This window comes from Anas acuta, chromosome 3, assembly GCF_963932015.1.
Source record: "Anas acuta chromosome 3, bAnaAcu1.1, whole genome shotgun sequence".
NCBI lineage: Eukaryota > Metazoa > Chordata > Aves > Anseriformes > Anatidae > Anas > Anas acuta.
The window spans coordinates 25,162,460-25,181,258 of NC_088981.1; the positions used below are offsets into that span (position 1 = coordinate 25,162,460).

General features: G+C 44.3%; 1 long non-coding RNA gene across 1 annotated transcript; it reads right to left on the minus strand.

The window, feature by feature from the left end:
- Positions 1-11,650: 11,650 nt before the first annotated feature.
- LOC137853650 (uncharacterized) lies at positions 11,651-14,526 on the minus strand. Its single transcript, XR_011094633.1, has 2 exons — positions 14,392-14,526; positions 11,651-13,695 (listed from the first exon to the last, which is right to left on the minus strand). It is a non-coding gene; the product is annotated as an uncharacterized lncRNA (long non-coding RNA).
- Between the last annotated feature and the right edge of the window lie 4,273 nt (positions 14,527-18,799).

Here is an 18,799-nt window from a genome sequence, read left to right on the forward strand (position 1 = left end):
ACGCTCAGCCTTTGTGCCTTTCTGCCTTTCTGTAGGAGGCACTTTCTCCAGATTAGCATTCTCGGACAGACACTAGCCCTGGAGACACTGCAGGCCACAAAGCTAAATTTCAGATGCTCTCACTTCCCCGCGAGCAGCAGCCTCTGCAGCAGCCTGGGCTGTCCTGACAGGAACGTGCCCATTCCCCTTCACACTTGCCTGTGTTTTCTGTCCCTTCTCCAAACATCTCCAGAATTGCTCCAAGTCACTCGTTTGATGCCATGAAGTAGCTTACAGAAAGAGAGCATGACATTGATTCGAGGCAAGGAATTGAGCCAGTTTTGCAGGTTTACGTAACGCGGCGGAGCTCTGCAGGTATTTAGTTGCATTAAATAATTCAGCAGGGTGGCTGTCTGAAGTGCAACAGTTTCTTTGTTCCACATGAAAGGTGATTCACGCTTGGAAGGCTTCAGACACATATCCAGCAACCGGCACTGACTTTTTTTTGGAAACATACGCATTTATAGAACCAGAGACTAGCTCCCAGCACCCCTCCAGGCCCTCTGCCAAATCTTCTCATTTTCTGATGATAAGGCCAAATCCCGTTCACGGTTTTGTCAGCGTTTACTGCTTTCAGCAGAGTCACCCTGGAGTCATGCTGGTGTAAAAGGGTTTGCTACGATCTTCAGTGTTTCCCCAGTCCCCCCCCCCAACTTCCCAGCCCCTCCTCACCAGCACTCCCCTCAGTGCTGACCTGACACAGGAGCTGGCACACAACCCCCAGGTACAGACATCACTCCCCGCTTCTGACCTGTCCCAGACAAGCACCACAATACGCGCAGCAGCTACTACTCACTCACCCCAGGCTCTTTGGTCCTCGTGCCAGATGTGGGGCCTCTCAGGATCCGCACCACTGGGCTGCAAAACTCTCCAGAAAGCACCCATAGCAGTGCCCTCCCACCTCCCCTCAGGCTGGTTTTCCTGCACCTCGTCCCACAGCACACCCTGGCACAAGACATGAGGGAATGGCCCTCCTTGGACACCTCTCTCTGTCATCGATCTTCCCCTTCTCTATGCAGCTCACCCTTCCCTTGGAAATTAGGCATTACTCCAGGGAATAAAAGCTATTTAAAAACCTGCAGGGCATACCTGGTTTCCTCAGAGAGCTGGAGCTACAAAGCAAGGGGGCAGTGGCACAGTGTTACACGGGTATCCTCCTTCTGGGGACTCCTCTGCTAGCCTTGGATACAGACCCAGAGTGATGCTGCATCTGCACAAGCTGCTGCAGTGAAGCCTTGGAGTTTCTGCGGGATGAAATCACAGCTTCCTTGCTGCTGTGCTCTGGCTCCATTTCAGCTTCACATAAGCAGCCTTTTCTGCAGACGTTCAGAGTTTGGAGATTGCTTTGTTTTGCTTTTGTTTGGGTCAAAATAATAATAATAATAATAATAATAATAATAATAATAATAATAATAATAATAATAATAATAATAATAATAATAATAATAACAACAACAACAACAACAACAACAATAATAATAACAATAACAATAACAATAACAATAATAATAATAATAACAATAACAACAATAATAATAATAACAAATAAAGCAAAGAAAGATTAAAAGAAACACATCCAGGCTTTTACTATCAGTGGTGCGGGGCAATGAATAAAAAATGCGGACAGCTACAAAGATTGTGCTAAGTGGTGCAAGAGGCTAGAAGCTTTCCAATATGCCATTCTATTGTGTTTGCTTGAGTATTGCATACAGGCATATCAAAAGGGAACGCTTCAGCCTTACGGCAAAATTCATGAACTGAGAAGACTGTCTGAAGAACTCAAAACTCTGTCCAGTTTTGCCAAAAAGCTTTCAATGAGCAAATCTGAACTGATTTTCAAATAAAAGTTTCTCATTTCCAGTTGATGCTATTTCTCTAATCACAGCATTAAAGAAAATAAATCAAACCATGCAACTCAAAATCTGCAGCTGCATCTCTGAGCCTGTAATTTTAGATACCTTTTTTTGAATTTTAATTTCCATAACATTTGCAAGAATAGGAAGGCCAGGACCCCCTTCTGCTAGTCATAATAAAGAAATTATGTTTGTTCTAAAATACCAGATGAGTGCATGCAGTTGCATAGGCACCAACCAACTCTTTTGTGGTTAACACTGGCTTGCTGTTTTCAGCTAAAGGGGAAGAGACTCAAAGCCATGACCTCTTGCAGACATTGCTCTGGCTTTGCTCTGTGACCACAATGGCAGCTGCCAGGTGCTAAAAGCACCTCTGGAGCACAGAGGTTGGCAGCAGTCCCTCGCTTCCTGTGTGATTTTTCGAGCCCTCAGCTAAGAGGTGTCCATGCAATGTTTATTTGTCTCACAGAGTCAGCCTTTTAGACTGCTTCCTTGAGCTCCGCTGCCACATATTACCAGGTCAATTTAACCATTGGTCTCGATACGCTGAATTACCTCTTACGATTTCTCCTGTCAGTGCAATATGGTCTTGGGATTTGCCTCTAATATTTGCTGGGTAGGTTCTACGTCCTGCAGTCACACCTACATCTCAGGGTGCTGAGACTGAGTGCTAGGAAGGCAGTGCTGGTTCTCATCTGGTCTTGCATCTGGCTGGATCAGCCCACTGACCCAGCTGAAAAACGATCTGCTGCTTTTCCAGGGCAAGTTTTCAACCAGATCAGCTTGCTGACCTGTTTGATGGCGTAGTCACAAATATTGTGCCAGCACAAGGAAGGGGGGCATGCACCTGCAAGATGAAGGGCAGCACCATCCCTTTTGATTTCAGCCTCACAAGCCTAACCATGAAAGCAAACCTTACTGTGTATTCTCTGAATAACCTCCATGCAGGCTATGTGCAGTTGTATGGTGCTGGATTCTGCCTCTACAGTCAGCAGATCCACACCACCTTAATTTTAGAGGGGTCACTCCAAATATATGGTTGTCTGAGGGGGAACTCACACACTCTCTGTGCCTGTAGCAGTTTGTATAAAGGAAGAGGATACAGCTCACCGTCAGTGCAATGTTGATGGAAACATGTAATCACTATTTAATTTGACTTCTCAATTTTTGAAAGTTCTTGGAAAGTCTCCAGGCATAAATGTACTTCTTGTACTTATACCAACAGAAAGCTTCTTCTCAGTTTCAGGGAGACAAAACCTGGCACAGGAGGCAATGAAATACTATAGCAGAATTTGGAGTCTGACACAGAAACCTAAAATAATCCCTTCATTAGTGCTGTAGCATCTTCCTGTCATAAAATGACTGACAAATCTGTCATAATGCCTAAGGATTTATGAAAAGAATGATGGCTCTTTAGAGTTTTTCTTAGAAATTGGAAATCTGCAGTAATCCCTAGGCATGAGATTTGTCTGATCTAAGTTCATTCCCCCATAAATTAGATGCACAATCTAAAACACCATTCCTATATGGCCAGTGGGGACAGATAGGAACCAAAAGACAAGTTACTCTGTCCTAAAAGGGGTTTGCAGCATAAGTGGGATGAACTGGCCCCTGAAAATGCTCCTCTCCCTCTCTCTCCACTGACGATAGAAAGAGCCTAGGGAGCTGTCCTAAACTGACTGGAGTTAGGCTAGATGCAACCCATCCTTGCTTCTTCTAGGCTCAATTTGAACCTACACGTGTGTATGTGTTATGGGCAAACTTACACTACACACCAACTGCTTGAGTACATGCCTCCATCTCCCTCAAAAGAGGCCCTGAAAGCCTGAAAGCATGCAGGCATGTTCAGAAACTGTCTAGTGATAACCAGCAGAGAGTCCATGCTATGACAACATCCTCAGGATTCTTTTTTTTTTCTTTTTTCTGGTGAATGGCAACAGTGCAGTGAAGTTGCACACACTCGAGCTGAGTGACAATTGCTTGTACTGCTTTAAACATCTGGAGGCTCTAGCCACAGACAGTGCTCCATCACAGCACACGCTATGCACACAAACACTCCCTATTACAGGAATGTGTGGCATATGGATTCCAAGCTATAGTCTTGTTGAGCATTTAAATTATTTTTATGATTCACATAAAGTTGATAATCTGTTTACATGTGCCACTTTTCTCCAGCTTTCATAACCCCTAAGCTGTGTGCCCTACCAGAATCCCTACGGTCACAGTGGCCAGCCCTTTAAAAACCTCTCGTTCCCTTTTGTTACAGCCTAAGGGCTATAACTGCAAAGTGACCTTGGCAGATTTAAGCAGGAGGAAGTTTGGTACCAATAAAAAGGCATGAGAAAGTCATGCACAAAAGGAGATGATACAGGAACAGAGGTGCAGAAGGCCAAAGGCAGGGTGGTGTTCAGCTCCTGCTCGCTCTGTGTGTGCCCAACAGCCTGGGAGACTGACACAATCACCTGGTGAAGGTTCAGCAGTCCTCAGTACCTTAAGGTCTGGAAATGCTCTTCTGGCAGAATACAAGAGCATCAGGCTTTCAGGTCTTAGTGCATGCTGTACAAAATCAGTTTGTACAAAATCAGTTTGTCACTTCCTGGCTCATGTTCAGATAAGACATAAGTCCTACCATGATCACAATTTTAAACAAGACACTTGTGCTCAGACCAGATTGCCAGTACATGCAATTTGGGAACAGAAAAGCCTACATGCTGCACACACTCAGCACTGAAGTGACACCATGTACATGGCCTGTGTGTGTCGCAGCTGATGGCGATGGAGTCGGATTGATGGAAATGGCTTCCTTCAGGCAGAACAGTCTGGTTGCTATGCCATTTCTGAGCCCTCTGCTTACTTCTGTTACTGGAAATGACTTACATCGGTTTCTAAATCTGTCTCTATTGATTAGCACTTAGTGAGTGGCTGCATGGCTGAATATAATGATCATGACTCCCACGCCTTTTGTTATTCCTGATGCACAGAAGATTGTTCTTTCCTTTTTTAGTTGCAGGATGTTCTTGTTATCTCAGCTTAGGGTTGTGCATACCTCATAGCCCATGGTATTTAGGAGTTGCTTTTAAACTATTTTATGCTGGCAACAAATGGTGGGGGGGGGGGGGGGAAGGAAGAAGTCTGTATTGCTAAATTTGAATGAAGCTATGACTATCTTCCAAAACATTAAGAAGATATAAAATATCACATAGCTCACCAGTTGTTATTGCACTAGGTATTTTACCGGCTATCTTTATTACTGAAAATGCTTGGGTTTCCTACAAGTATATTCATTACACTTACAAATGATTTTGGTTTACACTGCATGTAAGTCTATGCTTTGACTGAAATATAAACTTGATCTTTCATCAGAGGAGTCCATTAATATTTTCCTTTACATGCAGTCATTGCAAATAGCACATTATACAGTCACCACTACCTGGCAAGCTGCTGGATCGTCTCTGTAATGATTTCTTGACTGTGGCATTATACTTTTGGTGCTACTATGATTATAGCTCTAAATAACTTTTACTTAGCTCATGTGTTCCAGCTCCTCTTCTGAGGAAAACTTGATATCAGATGCCAATTAATAGTAAATATAAATTAATTCGGCCATTTTCTTCACCACAAAAAACAGTCATCCTAGTAAGAGTTAGCTGAAAACACAAGTAAAATTATGCATGATTACACAAGTGGACAAAAGTACTTCATCTCAAAACACTATATGTTCAGGAAGACTCTCAGCTAAGACAGCAACAATAACGCCAGTGTAGTTCAGTGAAAAGAGAGCACACAGACCATTATGGTATGTAATTTGTCCGGTCATGTGGTATTCATGTCGTAGCCTTTTCCACAACAGCCCTGTAACGTCTGCATTACCATGGATCGGTGTCAGTTCTGGTTCTCTAGGGTTTGCTGGGGGGGATTAAGCTGATAGTTTAAGTTCCTGTAGAGATTTCTTGAATTGTTCGTCTATCTGCTCTGGTGTTCCATTCACCTCTGTGTCAACACGTTGCAGAAGTGCCTGGCACATGTTTCAGGGTGGCCTCACTGCTGTGCTTCTTGTCAAATGGTGGAGCTGTGGTGTGGCACTGCCAAGCTCCTCGTAGGGGCACAGATACACTCATCTCCTCATCCAGCACTTCTGCAGTTGCTATTCTTCATTTTGGGACTAGGGAATAACAGTTTATAATCAGAGTCTGAATCTAAAAGAGGTCACAAAGACCTGTTTCAAGCACAGCATGGATCCATCCCACCAGACTGCCGTTCAAAGGTATCTGACAACAATATGAATCTGGGGAGCCATCTTCAAGTCTCTGGCTCTCCCTCCACAGTTCTGGGGTGTCCTGTAACCACCTCAGCTGTCTCTCAACTCTTTGTGACCAGAATGAAAGAGAATGAAAGCTGATCATTCACCTTCATCCTTTGGCAGAGAAAATGACTTAAAACTGTTGCTGGCACTGGGGGACTGAGTGGAGTAGCCCAGCAGATATAACAGTACTCCGTCACCTCACCCTGTACAACAGGGCTCCCATGAGAAAACAAGAGGCTGCTGCTTCAAGTCACTGCAGCTGGTGTCCAAGTCACTACAGCTATAAACAGAATGGATGTGAACACTGTGGACACAGAAGAAGGATGCTTGAGTGCTTGCTGTGCACAAGTGAGGTCAGTTTTGCTCCCAGTAGTGCTGACCTGACAGGTGAGTTCCTGAATACAGATTTTCACAAGGTAGCATTGGAGACCAGAGACTCTCTCCTGTGGCATGCACTTTGCATAACAGCTGCTTTAACACATCCGCATGCTGAACACATGCTTCAGACGTCACAAAAAGTGCCACCTCTGTACCACCAATATTGTCCTGGCCAGTGATGTTAATACTAGGCCCTTTGAGAAAGCTAGATGTCTGTTTGTGTTAAGACAAAATCTCCAAGATATGGATGAGGAAGATTACAAAAAAATAGAAGATAATACCAATGTAGACAGCCGATGCTGATTCAGCTGCAACATACAACAATTTTCAGTCCTTCTTTCAAGAATGCTAATCTTTATCTTGGCAGGCTGATATACAAAACCACAATCACAGGATACACAAATGACTCATCCCGGAGGGCTCTGCTTCTTCAGTGCCAATGCAATACTCTGCCTAAAACACATAAATGCAGAATATCACTGAAGAGTCAGCAAAGGCTGGGACAGGTATCCTCTACTGTATGCTCTACTACTCTCACAACAGACTTCCCTGCCCCTGTGTATAGTGTGGCAGTTCTTAGTTCTGCTCGTAGGACTGTAAGAGAAAGAGTGCAACTCAGTCACATATGGAGGCTGTCATTTCTATAAAATGGCCAGAATCAAAGTGTGCACCTTCAGGGAGAGACCCATTCTGAAAGGAGATGCTAAGAGAATTCCATTCCTTATCTTCACCCTGATCTACAACAAACACAAGAAACAACCTGCATCTTTAAACTTAGTATTTAATTAATTTACAGTGAAAGAGGTACATTTTTGCTTCATTTCTTTCATTTTTTTTTTTCCTTTTTATTTTTTCTACTTTTATTACTAAAATAGGAGGAAGGATGATCATGATTGTTGTCGCAGGCTGCAATTCAGGAGATCAGTTTTTCAAAGTTTTCCTTGGTAGCTTTAGTCTCAGTTCACCTTAGGAAAGACAGGATGACATTCTTCCTTAGCCTACAGGACTGTAAGAACTTCTAAGATACAAAAAATGGTTTCAAGATCTCTGCCCACAAACACAAATCTTTAATGTGGCAAGGCCCTTGATTTTACAAGCAAATTTTTCACAAACAAACCACTTTGGTCTGACAAGAAAGGCCTCTAATGCAGAAATGAAAGGCAGAAATGTGCATATTAGTGATTGGAGGGAAAGGGCAAGCGTGTAATTCTTCCACTGTGGACCAGATGTTCCAGGTCTGTGGAACCATCTGTGTGCTTCTACCACAGAAATCAGTGTCAGGGATGATGAAGACAGCCCAGGTTGTGATCAACGCTGGGGAAATGTTGTTTGTACACAGGATCTATCCAGAAAGCTCTTTGGAGACAACACAGTAAATTATCATTGCCTGTTTTTAATCTGATCGGTCAAATCAAGACCTCCCATGTGTAGGGGGACATGTCTCCATGGAAATGCATCATGGTGTCCTCCTCCCTACACATTATCCATCCTTCATGCCTATAACAAGGCTGAATATAGGTTAGTGATCTAACTTCCCTTTATGCCCTTGCTACAATTTTCCTGAGAGCCATTGCCCTCCAAGGTTTGGCTCACAGACCTATATTGAAACATACATTACCATGCAGGATTCCCTCCTGGCATCAACCAGCAGTTGCATGTAAAAGGCGAATCTTGTGAATAAGGCTTAACCACCACCAATATGAATTTAGGGAATAGATCACTGCACACCCTCCTATACTAAACAAACATTTCAATTACAATATATTTTTTTTAAATACTTTCTGTAATATTCCTCTATTGTTGGTTCAATTGTTTCTTGACTAGGTCTTTGAATTGTTCTTTCAACAGACCTGCGAAAGCTCAGAAGCATCTGTGATATAAAAAAAAAATCAGATTTCCAATCTCATGATTGGATTACATTTGGGGTATCTAGGTCTAGTTACATTTCCAGCAGAAAATTTGACTAAATGAGTGAACAATATGCATATAAACAAATATCACTTAGTTATAAGTAAATAATATATATAAGTAAATAACTTATCTTGCTTGGGATAAGCATCCAGTGGCATACTGATTGGCACATGGCTCACCTATCAGATGCCATTTTGAGGTCATGGTCATGTAAATACAAAAAAAGATAGTTCCCAAATACATTACAGAAATGAACATAGGAAGCTGAAGCAGAAAGGGCTTCAGACTGTGACAGCCCTGTTCGTCAGAAAGCAGCCAGCCCTGAGAGCGAGTGCTGGCTGCCGCAAGCTGTTGGAAACTTCGGAGAAGGCAGGCTGCGGCAGGAAATAAAAAAGCACATTGAATAAATCACTTGATGCTCTGATTAAGAGGCATGGGACTGTATATCATGTGACAGCTAAAGCTGTAAGCTCCAGCCTCAAATATATTATTTGGTACATGAATGGTTTGAATGGGCAGATGGTATTCATGAGCAGGATTACTATTTCTGGCAAAACAGGTCAAACCAAGTCACTTAGAAACGGAATTAAAATTTAAAGATCATTATCTCTGAAGGTGTGCGATTTTTTTAAACAGAGGTAATGAATTGGGCTCAAGCTCATTATAATCGCACCATTTGCAACAAGAACTCATCCTGTGTAACAGAGAAATGCTTTGCCTTTGTTCCCTTTCTGTCAGCTAACTACCCATGCATTTTCCAGCATGACATTTGTCTCCAAATAAGAAGGGGTCGGCACTGACCAGAAGCATTCATTTCCCTAAACTACCCAAGAAGGTCAGAGGCTGAGTGACAGTGAAGTGAATAAAAAAGCAAGTGCTACTAGTAAAGCACAGCTTGCGTACGGCAGCGCCTGCCTTTCTGAGAAGCACAAGGCCTGACTCTGCACTGGTGTTTGTGGTAGCCCACACCCCAATGGCCGTCCGGCCTGCCACCCGAGGCAGGGCCTGCAGCAGGCTGCATGGGCAGCTCAGGGAGGAGAGGCTGCCCCAGGAGGGTGGGAACCATAACAATCAACCCTATGGCAGAGGTGTAGGGCTGGCTTAGGGCCCACACTGCTTCCCTCACGGCAACAAGGGGAAAAGGTTGCTGCCTCAGTTGTTGGCTGGTTAGGAGCAGAGGTTCCAGTGGCCCCTCAAAAAAACTCATCTCCTGGCATGGAGGGAAGGGAAGTGGCTGAGAGCCAGGCAGCTGCCTACAGGGGAGGGACGACAAGTCTGTGCACTGCTCCTGAGAAGGACTGAAGGATGCTCTGGGAATGGTCTCAGGGAAGGAGGGGTCCTTCTGCCTTTTCTATGTGAGCATCAGCCCTTTGGGACAATCACTCATGGAGACATTCCCAGCATTTTTCTTTGCCATAAGGCCCCCAAACTCCAGCACGTTAGCAAGAATATCGTAACCAGGAAAATTAGGATCCCTCTTTTTTCCTCACTGTACTGCTCAGCACTGGCTCAGTCCTGGGAGAGTCTCCAAATTGCTTCAGTGCTGGATGACACTAGGCTCCCAAGGCAAGCCTGGGGAGTCTCACCTGAGCCTGAGTCTTGCCCCAGAAGCCTGGAGATGTTGCCCCAAAAGCAGTGCTGCAACAGGCTGGGCCAGCCGGGGCTGCTGGAAGAGGCAGGCAACTCCCTCGCCCCTGGGCTGGGAAGGCAACAGCTTCATAAACCCGAGCAGAAAGAGGCCACCAGTCTGAGACAGCTCTGCTTGCTGGTGAGAAACAGGGTGGCTTGTCCTACTCCTCCCATGCCACTGCTGCATCACCAGACCCAGGAGCATGAGGAGATGGTGCCTGCGGCCATCACCCAGCTTGGGCAAGAGATCCAGGAGATCCTTGCTCCACTGGCTAGCGAGGCATAGGATGGAGAAGCGTGGAGCTGCAGGAGAGCTGCAGTGGGGGAAAAGGAGGGGGAAGACTCAAGGGAGTAGTCACAGAAATGGCTGCTGTGTGAAGAAGGTGCTCATAACCCAACAGCTCTTATATATACACCTGTGAGCTCTGATTTCAGCTGGGCCTTCAGACAGTGTCTCCAACAGTCAAAATCACAAATTTATTACCTCCATGTGGGAGGGGGGACACTGCCGTCCACACATAGGGATGTTTACACAACACAGAGGGTTCAGATTGGAAAGGGACCTTTGTGTGGTGGCAGTGCAGAAACTCCTAACAGCCTTTGCTCCAAGGGCCTTGCACTGCACATATATCCACTGGTAAAAAGAAGGGGGAGTGAGGAGGCAAGAAAGCATTACAGTTTTCTTGGGGCAGGAAAGGAAGAGCTGTGGGAAACAAAGGCAAACCACAATGGCAAACCACAGGAGAAGAACAAATGGAAGAAGAGACAAGTGAAGCTGGCTAGAAGTGAAGAGACAGGGTTGAATGGATAGTAAAGAGTTTGTCTTGCCGGTTGATCTGCAGAGGAGGTGACCAGGGATGCAGATCCCATGCAAGGACGTCAGCTGGCTTCCCTCCAGCTGCTCCAGCTTAAATGCAGTCCCTGCAGCAGCCAGTTCTGCTGCTGGTGCCAGAGAGACAGAGGATGCTAGGTGCAGAGCAGATGTCAATCAGCATGACCCTGAAGAGCAAGATTGTATTAGATCAGTATCACACAAATTACTGTGCCAGAAGGTGCAAGCAACAACATATTTCGACCAATTGTTATATACATATAAAGATATAGGTCAGCCGACAGAGCAGAGATACAGTTCATTCTGCGGTGATTTTTTTCTGGGCCTGACCCTTCTGCAACTAATCAAAGTGTGATGCATGTTTTGTCTGCTCGTGCCCACAAACGAATTTAAGACGTGTGATTTTAACACTTGTTACGATTATGAGAAACACCAAACGGAAGCTTTTGGAAAGTAAAGCTGCATGCTTAACCACAAGACACACACAGCATAAAGTAGCGCCTCCAGTGTGCCTCATTTGGCCCCACAGATGGCAAGGCCTGGGGGAGGCACTCAGTTCTCCTCTCACCAGCACCCATCTGCACCCACCTTGTCCTCTGCACTGTCTTTCAGCAGCTGCAGCAAAACCTGGCAGCTCTGGTGACATGCAGCGTGTTGGATGGCCATTGGATGGCCAGTGGCAGCTCTTCACACTTCAGCTAAAGGACATTTATTGATTCTGTGTCTCCTGTGTCTCCTTTTTTTTTTTTTTTTTTTTTTTAATAGGCTGAAGAATGAGATACAAAGAGCAGGAACTGCCAGAGGGAAACTGGTGACATCCCTGTCTGGCTCCTAGGAATCCGGCCTGTAAGCAAATATATAAGGACCTGAATCAAAGTGCCCTCATTTGGAGTTGTAAACAGGATTTAAATGCTGCATAAGCCTTGTGACTTCTCTTTTGAGTTCTACCATCCATAATTCATTATTTGTTGCATGTGACTCATCAGTTAAATCATATGCATTTTTCTGTGCTACGCACTTGCCTGCTAGTGAGCTTATCTAAGACTTGTGTATGAAAAAAACCTCCCTGAAATGTGAGTAAAAAGAAACCCTTTTTGCAAATGTGCATAGAAAATGAAAGGAAAACGGAAGTAGACCCAGTGTAAGTGAAGACAGATCTTGAATGGGTAGAAGATTTGAAAATTATTTATTTTGGTTTTTATTCAAGTCAAGCTGAGCCAATTTACCCGGAGAGATATGAGGCACATCAGATACAAAGGCCATGTCAGGTAGGGACAAACTTCTCTTTTATCATGTTATGTGGTCAGTTGCTGCGCTGTAATTTGAACTGTAGATCAAGTAAACATAGCAAAGACACAAAGCGTTAGCCAGGCTCCAGTGAGCGCAGATCCTGAGACTCAGTTTCCAAACTTTCCTGTTTGTGGTATCAGATATCGTAAGCCTTACATCCATTCTTGTGGAAGGATTCAGTTTTCTAAAGGGAACCTAAGAATGTCAGGGATCATTTACATTATGTAGGTAATAAGGTCTGCTTGCTCTCTTTGCCTCTTTCCCCCTTTAGCAGATTTTATTTATAAGTTCTTGTTGGTCACTTTTGCCAGTACATTTACCTGACAGCCCCCAGCAAAGGAGCAGTATGTGCTGGTTTTGGCCCCAGCCTTTCAGAGGGATTCAGAATAACTCGAGCTGCACAGACGCTACACAGGTGCATCCTCTTTCAGACTGAGGTGTCGTCACCAGATATTAACACTGAAGTGGTTCAGAGAGGCCTTAGTATAAAGAAGCACCAGGCTCCATTCAGCAGCGTGGCTGGCATGCAAATGAAAGATAAATAAATGACAACGTGTTAGAGTTTCAGCTTGCAGAGAGTCAAGTAACTCTCAGAAAGTATTTGGCACTTTCCGTTTCAGGTAATTTCCACGGAAGCTGAGAGATTTCAGTGCTGCTCCATCACTTTGTAATGGTGAGCTCTGGCCATGCAGCCAGTGGCTTTTCTGTGGCAGATAAATAGAGGTCCTGGGCACTCCAGCCTCTGAAACATTGCTGATTAATTCCAAGGCCTTCTCTGTTTTGTTTGAGGATTAAATTCTCATTTTCAAGAATAAATCTCCTAATGAAAACCTCTTTTTCTCCATCTCCATGGTGCAGCCCTATATGTATATAGGCTAACCCCTATAGGTGTTAGCCTATATGGCTAGTGTATGCTATAGATATTACTAACAGGGCAAAGGTCATAAATATAGTGGCATCTGCTACACACACAGAGGAAAAAGTTCCACTTATTGTCCCTGTTTTTAATATCTGTACTGATTTATGCTAGCTGGCCAGGTTCATTGAGCAGAGGTGCATTTATCAAAGCTGATGTGTTTATTTAAGTGAATATTTACATACGCACTTCCATAGCAGCTGTGTGCATGACAGACTCAGTATAATCAGACTAACAGACCAAACAGAGCATAATACGAGGCAAAAATAATTCGCCATGCTGTGCTGTCCTGCCATCACAGGACTCCTATCATGTTCTTTAGTCACTTTGATACTCTTCACACACAAGTAGCTTACCAAAAGGTTGGCACTTTTATGTCAGTTGTTCTCAAAGTGCTTATGTCTGTACACCTCTCTCAGGCTTGGGCTCTCTAAGCAGAACTTGCTGTGGTGCCAGCAGGTCCCTGGGGCCATGCAAAGCCTCCAGCATGTTCTGTGGGATGGTCATCCACCTGCACAGGAGTCACCATCAGGTCTGGGCTCACCTGTGGAAGAAGTGGGCTGGCAGGTCAGCCTCTGGTTAGGACACTCCTTTCCCCTGCACTGTGACAAAGTTGTAGCACTGGCCATGTGCTACGCTTCAGGATGAGTTGCTTGAGACTTCACATCCCCTAAATGCAATTGCATAGATGGGAGAAGCCAGTCACCAAGCAGTAGCACAGCTCAAGGGAGATAGATTTAACAGCGCCCAGTGGAGGTGCCTTATTAAACTGATACAAACTTAATAAACAGAAGAGCTGCTAATTATCTAAAGGAGTTAAGCAATGAAAAGTGGCAGAAAGCCAAGCAACAAGACTGAGTCTTCTTAATGCAAAGGGAAGCTATCCAGCAAATCTGCAGTTCATAATATGAGAGAGAAGAAGAGACGGATACCCTTAAAGATGATGATTTGCATGTTATTACTAATCCTTTCATGATTTTTTTATGGAAGCTATTTATATAAATCCAGTAGATGGAGGATGGTCACAGAAGTCATGTTGTTTTAAAAATGTACTTGGGAAGTCAAGTGATCCTCCTTCAGAATTAAAAAGAAAAGAAAAAAAAAGGCTCTGAAAGTATTTTAAAAATGGAAGTGTGAACTACTTTCCTTTAGCCTGCCATACTCCGTGATTTCTGTATGAGGAGAACAAGAAAATTGTTCCACGAAAGGGAGAAGACACTAGGAGATGACCATTGCTCACCTGCTTGCGTCTCTGGCTCCTGGGAGCCCAAAGCACTGGGGTGAGCTGCTGCCCGGCCTGGAGATGTGAAGGCCCCCGGGGACCAGGCCACCAGCAGCCTGCAGACTAGCACCGAGACAGGAGCCAGCGGCTGCCCTTCCCCTCCTGCAGAAGAGGGCACACACAGGGGTTCAGTGGTCTCTCAGACCTCAAGCCTGCCAAGATGGGACCTGTATTAGCACAAACACTGCTACCACGCACAGACTGACAGGGCCAGCACAAGCACAGCACACACTGTGGTGGGCTCTGAGAAGCTGACCGCCTTACTGCTGCAAAGGCAGGGGACAAAGCGGGCATTAATATGCAGCCACCAGCACCTACGCAGTGACCATAACCAAAGCAGCCATCTTCTTCAGAGGTGAGGCTGAAATGGAGATAATTACCACACCGTAGGGCCACATCCTAGTGCAAACCAGTTCTTTTCTTGGCCTGTTGTCAATAGATTTAGTGTTTGCATAACAGAAGTGTCTGGTCAACACAGCCCCATGCAGACCCAGGTGTCCCAGAGTCCAGGGCTCTCTAGCACATGCTGTTACTGCCACCACAAGTGTGGGCAGGCAAGGAAGAAATCAAACCTGCCACATCCAAAGTGAATTTTGTCCTTATATAATGCCATTTTTGGAAGGAGTCACTCCAAGCGATGCTGCCTTGCCTGTGTCACTTGTGTGGTGGGTCAGGAGGCCTCGCACGCTGCTTGTGGCACCCTGCCCACTCCTGCCTGTGTGCGCATATGGCATCACGCATCACTTTACAAGTTGCTCCAACTGTGCTCTCAGTGAAATATATCATTAACAATTTTCCCAGTCTTGTTACCGACTTGGTTAACCATTAATAGGATCACTCTTTACAAAGTCCTCACAAAGACCATGAAGCGCATTTGAGCATCAGAGGTGACATTCTTCCCCTCAGTAAACCAGGCTCTGTGCTTCAAGGATGCGGGTGATCAGCTGCAGACTATGAAAATGCTTTTCCATTTGCACACACAAACTAGAAATACGTAACTTACTGCTTTATGCAAAACTACAAGAGGCCTTGGGCAGCTCTTTTGTACCCTGACATAAACTCTGTGAGGAATGAGGAGCTTTGCATGGTGTTTTTATGAACTATGTTTGTGCTTCTCCAGCTTGCAATGTGCTGCTGGCAAGGGAGAGGCAGCAAAGTAGTTAATCACTAGCCTTTACCGAAGAAAATGAACTGTGGGCAAACAGTACATGGGGCAGGTCGGCATGAAATGGCCTGCCAGGAGCTGAATGGGCTCTTTTCCTGAGAGAAAAACACTCTTTTCTGGTGAAGACAACAGAAGGTCCACTAGCTGAGGAGTAATTTCAGAAGTTAAAATTTTGACAGGGCAAAGCATAGGAGGCAAGGATGCTTACCAGGGGGCACACAGAGGGACAGAAAACAGCAGGATGGATCTGGGAAAAGCAAAGCATGCTGCATGGCTGCTCCTGCAGCTTTAGACAATCTGAATTTTGCCCTGGCCCTCTAATCAAAGGGCACTGCCAGCTATGTTCAGGGACATAACAAATGCTGGCTTGTTGTGAAGAGGGAGCTGCATCACTACAATTATTTCTGATAGCACTGCTTGCCCAGAAGGTAAGTGCCTTAAAAACAGACTCCTTGGCATGTCCCCAGCAATGAGTAAGAGCTTGACTCACAGACCTGGTCTGGAAGGATCTGTTGGACCTACCCTATAAAGAAGGTACTTTGTCTCTTGCTTTAGGGTTTAATTGGAGAGACTGTAAACAGGCTGGGATCTTGAGAAGAAACTGCAACAACTTCTTCCCCAAGAAGGAGCTCAGCACAAAAGTCTTCTTCCTCCCTTCCTCCTCCTCTGCCCCTGTGCCACCAAGCCCCTGGGCCTGGGGAAGGTCCTGGGGGCAGGAGGGGTACCAGGGCCGAGGGAGGGATGCGGAGAGGAAGGAAGGCCTCTGGCAGGTGTTGCAACCGCCTAGTCACAACATGCAACTTCGGGTGCTGAGAAATGTCCAAACACTTGGGTAAATGCACAAACACAGTGTGGGGCACGGGGAAATCGCTTCTTCCTCCAGCTGCCATACACCAAGGTCGTGCAGAACTGGTGTGAGAAAGACTTGACTTTTCAGCTGCGGGCTCCATGCCAAGCCCAAAGCGAGACACCGCCATACAACAATTAATAATTTGGAAACTGAAATTATCCCTTCAAGAGAGCTCTCGCCCTGTGTGAGTGGCCTGCCCTCGGCAGGAGGTGTCACCCCCGTTTCCTGCCCTTGCACCACCAGAGGCCTGCGCGCCCGGCACCCTGAGGCCTGGTGGAAAGTGCCAAGCAAGACCCCGTGTGCTTTCAGTATAATGGGTGTTGAAGCTATATTTACGACTTGCTCTGGAAAAAAAAAAAAAAAGAAAAAAAAAAAAGTAAAAAGAAAAGAAAGCAACCAACAGTGAGGTTTCACAGGTAGTAAAATGAGCAGATGCAATTAAAAATACATACTGAACCTAGAGAGAAAGCTGGCGCCTCTTTCATATGGTGTGTCTTCCTAGCCATAACACTGAGCAGGTATTTAGCATTCAGAACAGAAAAGAATAAATAAGGTTAAAGGGAAAAAAGCCACAAAGATCCATTTTACATCTAGAAGACGCAGGCAATAAAGCCGTGACTCACCCTTAACAAATCCATCTGCTATTTTGTGACTAATGTATTAAATTATATAATTCACTCATGTCCTTCTCTCAGGTTTTCACTAAAGGCCATTTGCTGAATTACAGTTAGAGATAGCAAAATGAAGTGAAAAAGCAGAGCCTTTTAGAGAAAGGGAAGCAATCAGCACTAATGGATTTATTGTGCAAAAGCCTATGTGGTTGAAAAACCACGCACGTACACACACATCTGGCTGCTTCGGCTGTTGGCGGAGTCGTAATATAGCTTGCTGGTGCCAAACAAAAATCCATATTAATACAATTCTTTATTTATCCATTATTATAATGTAGATGTCAAGATATTAACCACAAACGTAGCAACAACAGAAAACAAACAGCTAGGTTTTCCAAGAGAAAGTTAAATTTAAATGTAGGTTAACCAAAGTCCACACTAAACAACTTGGCTAACAGACTGGCAAGGCTTACCTACTGTGTCACAGAGGAACCATTCCAACATTTGCAATGGCAACAGTGGGGACATCGCTTCCAAAAGAAAGGAAAAGCTCTATCCCTCTCCGACCCAGAACTCTGGCCCCTGCACACTGGTCAGAAGCATGTGTATCTTTGTTAGTACACATAATCGGCACTGTCATACCAAGAGCATGCTTCAAGAAAACATAACTTTAGCAGTAGAGCTCAGGATATGTAAGTACCAAATCTTTACCTAAAAGACTATAAAAAGAAAAGTTTTGAGGAGAATAAGTGGATAAAAACTGACAGATAGGCTTGTAAATAAGCTAAATCTCTGTCCAGTAACACACCTGAGCCAAGCCGATCATGCCTGAAGTGACGCATTTAGGAAAACATTTGCTTAGGGCCTGCAAGAAAGAGGAACCATTAAGCTGAACTCTGGGTGCACTACACAAATGTTGGAATGTGATACCAGTGCTTGGAATTATTTAGCTTCCCTTCACCCTGTCCTTTCCAGTACTTTTCATGCTCTAAAGCTGTCTTCTTAGCCACACTATCATTAGTTTCATAATATTGGATTATCTTTCATAAAAGCCCAGCTCTTGCATTCATGTGGTCAATGAAGAAACTCCACTTCCCTTTTGAAAATTACTCATATCCTCAGAGTTGCACATCAAAGCATGGAAAATGAAAGCCCTAAAGTCTCAGAAAACAGAAAGCTAAAAGAGAAATGAATATTAAGTATTTACAGAAACACTGTTTTTAAGCAAATGTCTTTTTTTTTTTTTTTTTTTTTTTTTAGTGGGGAGACTGATTCCTGGCTTGCAGGGCCCTGCTATTTATATAGAGGGAAGCTTTAGGCAGTCTTCCTCCCTCCAGTAAATGGGAGCTAAATGATCCTCTGTATTCTGAGGCTTGCTGACATTACACACAATACAGCAGGAATTTTCCACAAGAAAGATAGCTGATGACACATATCCATTTTCTAAAAGATGAGAATTTACCATAAATATACATTTCCTTAGAAGTTGCAAAGTCTTGAAGATATTAAGTTCATTTACATTTCAAATTGTTAAATATTTGGTTGTGCTTTCAAAATATGCAAGATTTTTTCTCTGAAATTCTTTTTCCTACTCACTAGTACTGGTTGGCAGAGATTATCAGAGAAAAGCTTTGAGAAGATTTCAACCTCTGATTATTGTAAATAAAACATTATATTTATAACAATGGGTTATATTGTTATTATATTTATAACTATTATATTTAAAAATTACATTTTTTT